Source organism: Falco rusticolus, chromosome 2 (genome assembly GCF_015220075.1).
Source record: "Falco rusticolus isolate bFalRus1 chromosome 2, bFalRus1.pri, whole genome shotgun sequence".
NCBI classification, from domain to species: domain Eukaryota; kingdom Metazoa; phylum Chordata; class Aves; order Falconiformes; family Falconidae; genus Falco; species Falco rusticolus.
In genome coordinates, this window is record NC_051188.1 from 70,072,555 (window position 1) to 70,085,632 (window position 13,078).

A 13,078-nucleotide genomic window follows, 5' to 3' on the forward strand; every position below is an offset into this window, starting at 1 on the left:
CCTGGCAGCACGGGGCTGTGCTGCACGTGTGCCAGGGCTGCCACGCAGGGTCAGTGCAGGCAGCGTGACGTGAGAGCTGGTTTGCAGACAGCTTTTGCAGGAGGAGCAATTTTAATGTTCCTTGTCTCGTCAGTCACTCATCTGCTCACTGTTGCGGCAAGGACTGTGCATGATTAATGTATTTGCAAGCAAACTCATTTTATCACCTCTGGAGACCAGAGAGAGCTCTAGGATTTCTCTTACGTTACTGGTTTTTGTTTTTTAAGACTACAGAAAACAATTCAGTGTTGAGCAGCCACAGGTATTAAACTATATATTATTTGGTCTTCAGCGCATTCTGCACTATATTAAGATAATTTTAGTAAAATCATTACTTTTAAATAGAAATTCATGAAACATATCATGTGGTTTGATCCCTTCTACTTGAGATAGCTTATGTAAAATCCATAGATTGAAGTCTTTGGTGCATTATGTTATATAAATCTCTATGTTATACAAACCTCTTATGTAAAATCTATGAATGCATTTTTGGTAGATCAGTATAAACTTCAAATAGAGCAGGGAATCTCATTGCTGCCTACATGCATGATTTTTTTTTTCCAAGTTTGGAGGTGAACAAGAGTGGAGCTTTCTTTGGTTCCCTTCAAGTCACCCTTAATTGCTGCCAGCAAGCTCCCTGTCATCACTACTGGTGCTGCCATCCCTCTGCAGATCTGTGAGCTCCTCAGGAGTCCAATTTCTGCATGCATTACCTATGAAGGTGCTGCTTCACGTTATGGTAGCAACACCCAAGGGCCTGCAGACCTGCCTTGCGGCTCGTGTAGCATTGCCACAAAGGATTACGTCTTTTTTAGAGGCTATTTAAAAATCCTGATTATGAGACTTCCATATTTGCAAGTATTATTTTAGGGTATCAGCACTTTGTAGTGAACAAGGAAAATCTCTGTAGAAACTGAGTTGAAATATAATTACTTGATAAATTGGCAGGAAGGAGTAAATAATTAAGGGAAGTTTAACACTGGCACACTGCCTTAAGATTTAAGCAAAGGCTTTCTCAGAAAACAGTGAGTTCATCCCCTCCAATCTTTTCCTGGTCATAGAATCGTAGAATCCAGTGAGAACTGAACTAGTTGATGCCAAGGGAAGGGGGAAGGGGGAAAAACCAGAAGAGGGAAAATCCCATCTGGGGATTTATCTTTGTCATAGCACTGTATATGAAGCACCTAGGGGAATTCTCCTGTCAGCTGTTCGGCTGTCCTCATCAGTGAGGCTTGGCTACAGTGTCTGAGTCTGTTGCAAGAACAAAAATGTGCTCAGGAGGATTGCAACTCAAATGGAAGGTACAGCCTATACAAAACAAGGATTTTTTTTTTTTATTATTTTATTTTTTTTTTTTTTAGAAAAAAGAAAGTGGCCACAGTTAGGATGTTCTAATATGCAAAAGAAATGGAGGGCCATGACCCATGTCCTTCCCCTCGAGGGTAAGGCAAGGAGCAAGAGTTTGGCAGCAGGTTTGTGTTGGGTACTTCAGAAAACTTTCAGGGTAATGAAGCAATGCAACATTCACTGGCCGTTTTAAAGAATAAACGAGACCAAAAAGTAAAAGTAGCTGTATGTCACGCTGTTGTAGGGCAGGGAAATGCAATAGGTGTTGTTTAAGGACCTTTCCAGGCTAACATCGCTGCATCAGAATTAGCAGTCAGCAAACTGAAAAGACAACATATTACAGACAGGGAAAAAACCCCTTCTCTCTCAGGGTCCTGTGCTTTGGTTTTACAACCAATGTCAGTATTGGGGAATACTTTTAAATGCGCATCTTACAATAAACAGCAAACGTGAGGTGGCAAGCTTTCTCTCATTGACTTACTAAGCTACAGGTGGTACGGACCGATCCCCCCACGGCTCAGTCAGGGATCTGTCTGAAGTCCAGGGCTGTAACGACCGGCTTTCATAAACACCAGGCAGAGGCAGCAACCAAACAACTTGTTTCAGCAGTAACTGAAGCAGTAGGAAAACACTGCCAAAAACAAGTGCCCGTGGGCCAGAGCCGTAAGCCATGTGAGTGAACAGATTGCTCTGATGACTGACTCTGAACGCTGGAGTTGGATCATTCTGAGCCACATGTCCATGCCTCTCTCCAAGGCGTGCAGAAAACAAAGGGAAATGCCACCACAGCAACGCAGTGCTGAATAACAGTTTGCTCTGCTTCCTTACTCACTGAAAAAGTGGGCTGGGATTTCCCAGCCAGCAATCTGTTCACAGGACGGTGCTTCTCTGGTGGTTGCCCTGGGCACACTCAGAACATTACTCCAAAATATAAGGATCATCTTACGGGGTTTCCTTCCTGATCAAAGCAACCTCATGTTATATCCAGGCCAAAAAGGGCAATACTGGCCCTGCTCTGAACGAGGTGTCCGGTGAATATGAGAAATGCTGTGTGGGTCATACCGGTGGTCGGTCACCCCTGAAGTCTGTCTCTAGCAGCAGCAGCAGGAGATGCTGGCTGGGGAGGACACATGGGCTTGGCTGCTTTCTGCAATCCGTTTTCCTCCTATGGCCCAGCATCCCCAGCTGTTTGACAGGGGTGGCAGGAGACGCATCCACCCTCTGTCTGGTGTTGTTGTCCATGAATCCATCTAGTCACTTTGTGAACATGCTGGTGCTGTGGGCCTCCACAGCCTCCTGGGTGGCAAAGCCATGGCAAACTTGGTAATGCTAGTTTGAATCTTCATAAAATTATTTTTGAAGACCCAGCTACGCTTTACCCACTGGCCTTTATTCACATATTCACTGACACCACCCCAAAAGACCATCAGGAGCCAAGGTAGGCTCCTTATGGGAGCTGGGCTGACTCTCTCCCAGCTGACCAGGTTTATCCATCACCTCAGTGATCTTATCTTTAATGTACACTCTCCTATATTGCCTGTGGTCCCAAGGACCCCTCTGGGGTCAGTGCCACAATCAGGGGTGGTGACACTGGCACCCACCAGCATGCCGGCACTGATGCTCCAGTACTTACTTACTATTTACACTGAATTAATCAGGCCGCTATCAACTGTCCCAGGGTGGGAACCTCCCCACAGCCTCCACAGTAAAGACTGGCACAAAGGCTATGCAGGACTACTAAGGCTTTGTCAGCCCCGAGTGTCCCTTTCATGCCTTTTTACCAAGCAGTCCTGACCCTAGCTGCTCTTGATATCTTTGAAGACCTTTTGTCAACAGTCTGAGTATCCTTTGCAAGGTACTCTCCAAACTTTTTCAGTCCTTTTCTTTGTTTACATCTATAAAACACATGCTCCTGTGTTTTATGTCAATTTATCACCAATTGTCATATGGACAAGTTTTCCATTTCCTGCATAGCAGCCTTTTCCATATGGCAGTCACTGTCACTTCTCCTTTGAGGGGACAACATTTTCTTTTTTTTTTTTGAGCAGTCTCCAAGATGTTTGCAGGTGTCTTTGGTTTGGGGCTGCTCACTTTTGATGGAGGCTGTTGGTGTTAATGCTTGCCTCAGTTTATTCAATTGTCTTCTTTGAAACCGAATAATCTTATACTGGATGCACATGGCCTGATTTTTCCCATTTCAGTGTTAAAAGCGATCATGTTGTAGGATCGCAGCCTCAGAGCAACTGAAACCCTTGTACCACTCTCTAGCATTTCTTTCTGTGGGTTCCCAGACCAGTTCTTCCTGGAAGCAGGGATTTATTGCAATCTCATCCTGACGAGGCATTGATCTAGCCTATACGCAGGCTTCCACTCCTACAACCATCCTGTATTCACGGCTTCTCTGGTCTCACTGACCACTTTCATTATCGTCATAAAGGGCCAATAGTACAGTCCTACTACAGCATTTTTATTGGTAGTGACTGGGACTCCCACCCACAGGTTTTTAGGGTGCTTCTCTTTTCCTGTAATATTTTTATGCTGTTACATTTATCCTTCACATATGGCATCACTCCTCCACCTCTGCATCCTACTCTGTCATTCCTATGAGGCTGTTAGTGCTGTATTTCACTGGTTTTCTAGCCTCCACCAAGTCTCTGAGATGCCCGCTATCTCAGGGTTGTCACTTGGCACCAGGCATTTGGGTTCTTCTCGCTTGCTTTTGAATCCTCTAGCAACTGTGCAGAAGCAATTCTTAAGTTTGCTCTTGCTTCATTGCTTAATATTGCGCATGCCGAACACTTACTACTTTTTTCTCTCTGTTTTGTCTTTCCCATTTATTGTGAGCGTGCTGTTTATTTCCCTCCTGGGTTTTTTTCAGAGGTAAACTGAATGTCAGCTATGTCCACCTTGTAGACCACTTCGGTCCATATCACGTAGTTCTCTGCATGTCAGCTTTCCCCTGCCTCTAGTGGAAATGCTCCTCTACAAGCTCTTTAATTTCCAGTGCCACAGCCTGGCTGCGTTACAGCTCAGGTGCAGCCTGCTCCTTCTAGGCTGCTCCTCTTATCCATGAAGTTTCACCAGTTCCTCATATGCCTCAACCATCTACAAGGACACGGTGCAGCCCTGGGATCAGGGACCTGCTCCTAGCACAGGAGCTCCCAGCACCCAGAGCATCCCACCACCTGCTAGGTGATCTCCCACAGCTTAAATGGGCTTAATTACTTTGGGAAGCTTCTATCAGCCCAGTTTCTCCCCTGAAGGCATAACTAGGATCATTAATTTCTTACCCGCCCAGTTTCTCCCCTGAAGGCATAACTAGGATCATAAATTTCTTACCCTGCTCTTATTTAGCTAATTAGCAATAGAGGAGAAACGTTCAAGAGCATGAAACAACCCACACAGTGGGGATATAGCTGACTTGACTCTCCTGTGCCTTCACCCTGCGAGCTGCCCTACTGCAGCCCTCCACTTTCCAGAAACACTTTGGAACTTTCCAGAACTGGAGAGGTTTCTTGCTGCAAGAAGAAAATTTGTTCCATTTCTGTCCTTTAAATCAGGTTTTATTTTATAAAATCCCTGCCTATGCAGCCACACCTCAGTTGATTCAGATTAAGGAACTGACAGAGCTGAAGAGGGGTCTGGATATGTGCATGGTTACAGAAATCAGGAGTATAGATTCCTGTCATAATAATAAAAATCCTGGCAGCATATTTTTTTTACCTTTTGCTTAGAAGCGGAGACAATCTCTAACAGGACACGGCTGCGTGCTTGAGCCACAAGGGCCATACAGGGGGGCAGATTATCCCACAGACGTCTGCCTTGAAACATTTAATTGCTGGAGGCTGTTCTTCCCTCCTGCCAGACACAGGAGAGAGGGGTAAAAAGTAATTGGTACTGGATCTGATCCAGTGCCCTGCAATCTGGCTTCTGGGTAAGGCAGAACTGTCTCTCCCATGTGAGTGCTGTGATCAAGAGCTGCCTACTGACAGTTCACGGATACTAATTACTGACCGGATCGTCGTGGCCCTTGCTACATACACATGCTATAGGTAGGTGTTACGCACTTACCACATACCCGAGCTGTTTCAGCAGCAGGACTGTCACGTTGCTCTATACAGAGGCTGATGAGCTAGCTGGGCTGTTGCGGCCAAATGTTGATGGCCAGCAGTTCAAAGTCTTGCTGGTGGCCAGCTACCAGGGGCATCCCCTAGGGACTGATCCTGCAGCTAGTATTACTTAGTGTCCTTCAGCAGCAACGTGGGACAGAGAACACTCCCAGCAGGTTCACCGGTGTTTGGTGAGACAGGACTGCAGCCAGAGGAATGTGGGCAGGCTGGACAGGAATCCCATGAAATTCAACTACAGGTGCTGCCAAGTCCTGCACCCATGTCGGAAAAGCCTCAGGCACCAGTACTGCTGGAAACCAGCCAGTTTGAAAGCAGCTCTGTGGAGAAAGCCCTGGGGGTGCTGGTGGACAACAAGTTGACCACGAGTGGGTAATGCAGCCTTGCAGTAAAGGCGGCCAACAGCTTCCTGGGCTGCGTTAGGAAAAGCATCACCAGCAAGTCCAGGGAAGTGATCCTTCTCATCTACTTGGCACTCATGCTGAGTTTTGGGTTACCCAGTATAAAAGTGACCCTGATGTGCTGTGGACCAGTGCAGACCACCAAGGTGGAGTACGAGTTATACAAGCAGAGGCTGAGGGAACTAGGTCTGCTCAGCCTGGAGAATACGAGGCATTTGGGAGACATTTCCAGATACCTCTGTGGAGCTTATAGAGAAGATGGAGCCATACTTTTCTCAGAGGAGCACAGCAGGAGGGTCAGAGGCAACAGTTACATGCTGCAACAAGGCAAATTTGGACCTGAAAAAAGAAAAGGAGTCTTTCACATAAAATGGTGGGTGGTTAAGCACTGTAGCAGATTGCACAGAGGGGATGGAGAATCTCCATCCTCCGAGGTGTTCAAGCCTTTACAGGGCAAGACCCTGAGAAACCCGATCTAGCTTCAAAGTGGGTACTGTTTTGAGCAAGCGGTTGGACTACAGACCTCCTGAGGTCCTCTCCAACACTGGTCAGTCTGTGCTTCTGTGGCTCTGTGAAGATGCAGCCAGAGGAGATAACGTAAAATGCAGATGTAATCTTCTCAGCACACATAGTAAGAAATGAAGCAACAGTTTGCATGGACGCTGCACAGAGCAGCTCCCTACATTGGCTCTGGAAGCACCAGCATGGTTTAGGCATCAGTCATTCAAGGTCTGGGTAAGGGAGAGTCAGCAAAAGTGAGGCCAGCTCCCCAGGCATAATGGGCCTGGACTGAAACAGCTGACCTAGCATATTAAGTGGCACTTTGGTACCTATAGCCCTTCTCCCCACAAAGCTGGTTGCTTTTAGAGTTAAAGAAGCAACTTTTTAAGAAGGTTGTTTTGGGCCACCACATTCATCCAGCTGTGGACTACCAGGGAGAATAAACTGCAGAGGCAGAGGAGAGCAGAGCAGCTGGGAAAGCTGGCACTGTGGTCCCACAACAGGAACACAAGCTCCACCGGAAAGGTGAAATTGTGGGGCCTGAGGGATCCTCAGAGAAGACAGAGAGAGGGTGCAGAGAGAGGTTCAGCTAATCCCGTGACCACAGCAACCCATTAATAACCGGCTCAGTGCTACTTGCCTTGCTCCAACTAAACGTGCGGGGAAATCCCCACTCCCCTATTCATTGTCAGCTTCTCTTTCCATGAGGTTTCCAAGAGATAATGTTAAAACACCAATCATCTCGAGCAAATATGCCAGGTCCACGAGGCAATCCTCTGTCCAGGTATTAAGTAATGAAGGTAAACCTGGGGGAGCAGTGTGCCACTCCTCGCATCACAGTCAGCCCTGTGCAGCAGCTCCATCTTGTGAAGATGCTGTCAGAGGTGGGATGACACCCTATATATATATATATATACCTATGAGATGGTATTCTCACCGTCAAAGGAAATGGAACCTGCAAATAAGGACATCAGCAGAACAAGTCAGCCCCACCACTAATAAAGTGTGCCCAACAAGTCCTCCTGCGCTTTGCTTTCTGCCCCCTACACACCCCTTGGAGACTGTCCGCAGCCTCCAAAGACACCAGTCAGACTCCCCCACCCACAGCGGGTGATATTTTCCCCCCGTGGTATTTTTGGCATGTGAGATGGCAGGGAAAGGGTTGTAAGTGTGCAGAAATGTGGCTGGGGAGCAGAGGAAGAGGTCTTTTAAGGGCTGGCAAAGAGCTTGGTGGACAGAGGCAAGGGGCTCCAAGACCCTCTGACTTGGGCAACTGCAGGCAAATAACCCCTCGTTAACGTGACATTGGTATCCTTAGCATTGGTGTCTGTCACCAGGTGGCAAACACAGTTGGCAAAGCCTAGGTCATTACAGTCCCTCTACTCACAAGCAGGCGTATGCCAGAAACCTCTCCCCCTCACAGCACTGAGAAATGCTGAGGCAAAGGGTTGTCTGAATCATTTCAGAGATGTGCTAGGCTCGCTAAAAGCTCTTACGAAAAAAAAAAAAAGCTGAAACAACAAGGCATCATTATTTTTTTCTGTTGACAAGCAATGCTGGCAGAGCATGCTGTCACAGGAGCATCCCTGCTGCGGTTTAACCCCCGCTGGCAGCCAAGCCCCACCCAGCCCCTCACCCATGCCCCCGCAGTGAGATGGCAGAGGGAATCATAAGGGCAGAAGTAAGAAAACTCGTGGGTTGGAACAAAGACGGCTTAACAGGCAAAGCAAAAGCTGTGCATCCAAGCAAAGCAAAGCAAGGAATTCATTCACCACTTCCCACCGGCAGGCAAGTGTTCAGCCATCTCTGGGAAAGCCGGGCTTCATCATCTGTAACGGTGACTTGGGGAGGCAAACGCCATTAACTCCAAACGTCCCCCCCTTCCTTCTTCCTCCCCCAGCTTTACATGCTGAGCATGACCCATAGGGTACGGGATACCCCTTGGGTCAGTTGGGGCCAGCTGTCCCAGCTGTGTCCCCTCCCGACTTCTTGTGCCCCCCAGCCTGCTCGCTGGTGGGGTGGGGCGAGGAGCAGAAAAGGCACTGACCCCGTGTGAGTGCTGCTCAGCAGTAACTAAAACATCCCCGTGTTACCAACACTGTTTCCAGCACAAATCCAAAACGTGGCCCATACTAGCTACTATGGAGAAAATTAACTTCATCCCAGTCAAAACCAACACAATCCCCCAGGCAGGGGCAGATGGGCCACCAGTGTGGACACGGCCAGTCTCTCAGGAGAGTGCTAGCCCAGGTGGGAGGGCTGCAGCCCCCTCTGTGCCACACAGCTGACAGTCCAGGGTCAGTCCCAGCCCTCTTTTCTTGAGCAGTAGAGACACAGCCCAGGATGCTGGGATGGGTCTGGGACAAACACCTGAAGAACAGCTAGATGCTGGTTAGTTCAGCCCTCACCATGGCTCCCTCCACAAATAGGGTATGAAATAAAAGATACAGGTGGAGAGACGCCCATCCTGCACTCACCAAAAAGCAGGTGAGTTTTTTTTTCCCTTTGGAAATCTGGGAAATGCCACTCCAGAGAACATACTTGCCACCATGCCGATGTCTATGGTGCAACAGATTCTGTTTACATGAGAAAAAAATACTGTGAAGTCTCACAAAATCACAGCCCAATGTATTTAATCACAGTGCCAGACTACCATAAAATGGAAGGTGGCTTTCCTCATATATTGAACTTCCCCAGATCTCAGTCCTGTGCTAGAAGCTGAGCTGAGGACAAATAGATAAGATACCACTGCCCAGGGCATGAGCTCCTCTCATTCCCTGCAGCAGTATCATCTCCCCAGCAGCTCAAGGGCTGCAGCTTTTTGCTGCATGAGATTTCTGCTTGAATAAAGATACCAAGATTTTGAACAAAGATACCTAAACTTAGATGGCTCTCATCCACACATGAGCCTGTCTCCCTAAGCTCCCTTCACAGCCAGTCAGGGAAGATGGGTGCTCCCAGAGTACAACTCACCCTAAAGAAGATAGCCACAATGATTGAGACAGCTTGCATCTCAAAAATGCCAATTTCTGAGTATAAAGAAAGGCTCAGGAGGTTCAGGCAAAGCTGTCCAGGTGTGGTGAAGGCAATTTGTAAACAGAATACAGGCAGGGAATAAGGGCATTCATGGTGGAAGCACAGCAGCACAGCGCACTGAACATTACTAATTTTATTTTTTCTGAATTAAATACTGGGGTTTGAGATTTAGAGGAAGTTACCAAAGTGTTGTAGAAGATGCAGGTTTGAAAAACCAGCAGAAGTGAGCATTACAAGTCTCTTGTGGATGGCTGGATCCTGGTTTGTGCCGGAGCAGGGGAGCTGCCACTGGGGTCTCTTATCAAAAGAGATGCAACTCTATTTGTGTATCGCTTTGCCTATACAACCGAGAGACATACTCCATCAGCTCAGAAAGAGGTTTTTTTAGTTTATTCAGCAAGCAGTGAGATATATTAATGTCTTCATGCATGCCAATGGGGAGTGATTAGTTTTTAGGTTGTTCTGTGTGCTCAGGAAGAACCACCCCGGGTTCCCGATGCTTGCTGGCCTGGGTAAGTTTCGTGTCCCTCACTGCCTCACCCCAAGCAGTCAGGGACACAGGCCCTGCAGCCAGGAAGCAGGAGACATTGATGCACCCCCTCAGCCCCGTCCTCAATATCTCAGTTGCCAGCAGACTATCAGAGGAGGGAGCGCTTTGGTCCCCTTGTGAGTCTTGCAGGAGGGGTGGCCTCTGAGGGACAGGTGGGCTCAGGGTACAGGATGCAGGACGCAGGATGCAGGGCAGGACCTCGCCTCTCCTCCATCACAAGGAGCAACAGAGGCAGCCCCGTGCAGCTCCCACACCCTGCAGCCCATCCTCTCCGGGCTGCGGCCTCCCCTTGGGTTTTAGGTGCAGTCACAAAACGTTTCTATTGCTTGATCCTTTCTGCATCACCTCCACGGGTGCCTCCCAGGGCTGCATGGATCGCTACAGCAGTGTAAACAGAATTAAAACCTCTAGGCTGGAGAAATGGGCTGATGGTAACCCCTATGACAATCAACTAAGGCAAAGGCAAAGCCCTACACTTTGACAGAGTAACCCCACGCACGTATGAGCTGGGAGACAACTGTCTAGAAAGTAAGCTGTGCAAAAAGGGACCTGGGGGTCCTGGTGGACACCATGGACCCTTGCAGAGATGCAGACTAAGAACACCCTGAGCTGTGTTAGAAAATTCTAGCCAGCAGAGAGGGGAGCGATCATTTCCCTCCCTTTTGTGCTTGTGAGACCATGCCAGGAGTGCTGTATCCAGTTTGGGGCTCCCTGATACAAGAGGGACACTGACACACAGAAGTGAGTCCAGCAGGGGCCACCAAGCTGGGAAGGGCTGGAGCACAGAACACACAAGGAGAGGCTGAGGGAGCCAGGTCCTCTCAGCCTGGAGAAGAGTCAGCTTTGGGGTGACCGTGCTGTCTGGGCCCTGACTGCTCTGACGGGCTCTGCAGCCTCTTCTCCCCGTCTCCCAGGGGTCTGGCTGCCTGCATTGAAGGTCAGCTCTGACACCACACCATGAGAAGCCTCGGCAGTTCTCCCCTTCCACGCACCTTCTGCCTGCTGGCTCAGGAGCTGCATTTAAGGTCACAACCTTGCCCTGGGTCTTCACCTGAGCTGCAGTGGAAGTCAGCCTGCGCCTGGCTTTGTAACTTACTGATCCTGATTTTTGCCTTGCTGGCTTTCCTTCCAGGCTTGCTCTGGAATCTGTCTTGTAACTACAGATTTGGCCTAGCAAGTCACCTCGGCTTGGAAAGAGCCTGCTTGCCATCATCACTAGTAGTCTGAACATAAGTTTGTTGAGGAAAACAATTCCCAGAACATGTGAGACTCCATGCATGTATATATGACTGACTAAACAGTAATTTCCAGATAGGGCTCCAGAAAACACAGATCTACCTGCTTCCCTCAATTACTGAGATGTAGAAGCAACAAACTAGTACACCCTTTATGATTCTCTCCCAGCTATAAGGGAATTGTAGCACAGGCCATTTGGAGATTACTGGTTTGTGAATCACCTTCAGTGGTATTTCAAATTGTCAATTTTTTTTAATGTCACTTCTGTATGAACTATATCTGTTCTTTTTCCTTCCTGCCAGACATACTTCCCTCTGTTTCAGCCTTCTTTAAACTCACTCGTTATCATGAACATGAAGAGTTCCATGCATAGGCTACTGTGACTTTTTGCAGCCAGCTCTCTACAGGACGTATCAAAAGTACAGGAAAAACTTACAGAACTGAATCTTTCAATGCAATGACACATGATGAATTCCCCATCTTAAAATGTGAAAGACCTGACAAAAAAGCAAAACAGCATTTCATCTGTTTTTACCATGATTTTAAAATTTTACCATGAAATTTACCATGGGGGAGAAGCATGTCAGGATGAATTAACAGTGATGGGAAGGTCTGCCATCCAGTGGCTTTTTTCCTTACTGCCGAACAGCTACAGTACCTTTGATCCGTGCTGCCTAATTGGGGTTTGTGCCTTCATCTTTGTAGAGGGGATAACAATAGGGACCTGGCATACTCTCTGCATACCCAAATCCTCAGCAGTTGCAGCTCTGTGTCATGTTATTGTTGCCTGGGTCTTTGCTGCAAAAACTTTATTACACCCAAAAGCACAGGTTCCTGCCTTCCCCTTGTCAGCAATTACTGCTTCCAACAACTGAAGGTGAGGGAAGTGGTTTTCAGACAAGGCTCCTCCTAATTCCAAACTGTTAGCAATGAGGTTTTTAATTAAATTAAAAGGTATTTCATTTTTTACATTGTAATTGTGTTTGTGCTGTAGAGCTGAAATCCTGTTGTGTTTGGGAGGATGCACAAGTTGTTCACCATCTCTGTTTCCTGTAATACCAGCAGTGTGTGGGAAATGCAGTGAGCCAGCTGCTGCAAAACATCACAGCAGATAAAAAGCCTATTTGTCTCCAGGAAGTGCAACGAGAAGGTGGGGAGACATCCTGCAGCAAACGTGTCAGGTCTGTGATGTTTATCTAATATTCTTGCAAATAATTCACTGTACCGAAATCTGTTTTCCATTAACTGCTGCGATTGGGTTAGCATTGTTCCTCTCAGTTGCTCTTTGTGTATTTTCCTTTGTGCAATGGCATGTTTAGACAACAGATAAATGCAGATAAGTTGCAAGTCAAACAAACTGCAAGTCAGATAAATTGTAATGGATGTAATTGAACGATGTTTCTCTTCAGTTTTTCTTGTTAATGGTAGCTATGGAAAAGCAAGCTGGAGCCTGTATGTAATGTAGGATTTCTTTTGACTCATCTTTTCTTTTAATTTTGGAATCAAAGAAAACACCTTTTGAAGGTGCCTTTCTCCATTGACTATGCAGGCAGCCCAAGTTACAAGCTTAGACTTGACAGCAAACTTTCAGGCAATGTAAAATTCAGGGAGATTAATAGTGCATAAAGCACCAGTTTGCATCACAAGTGACACGATCACTTTATGCTAGCATGACTGAGAGGTAATCCCTCCCAGAGCATACAATAACATGACCGCATCTGCTAGCACAAATGCCTGCACTAGTACTGAAATGATGCCATGGGTTTCAGTCACAGAGCTGAAAACATTTTAACCGCATGCACCACACACTGCACTGGCCTAACATCTGCTTGTAAATACTG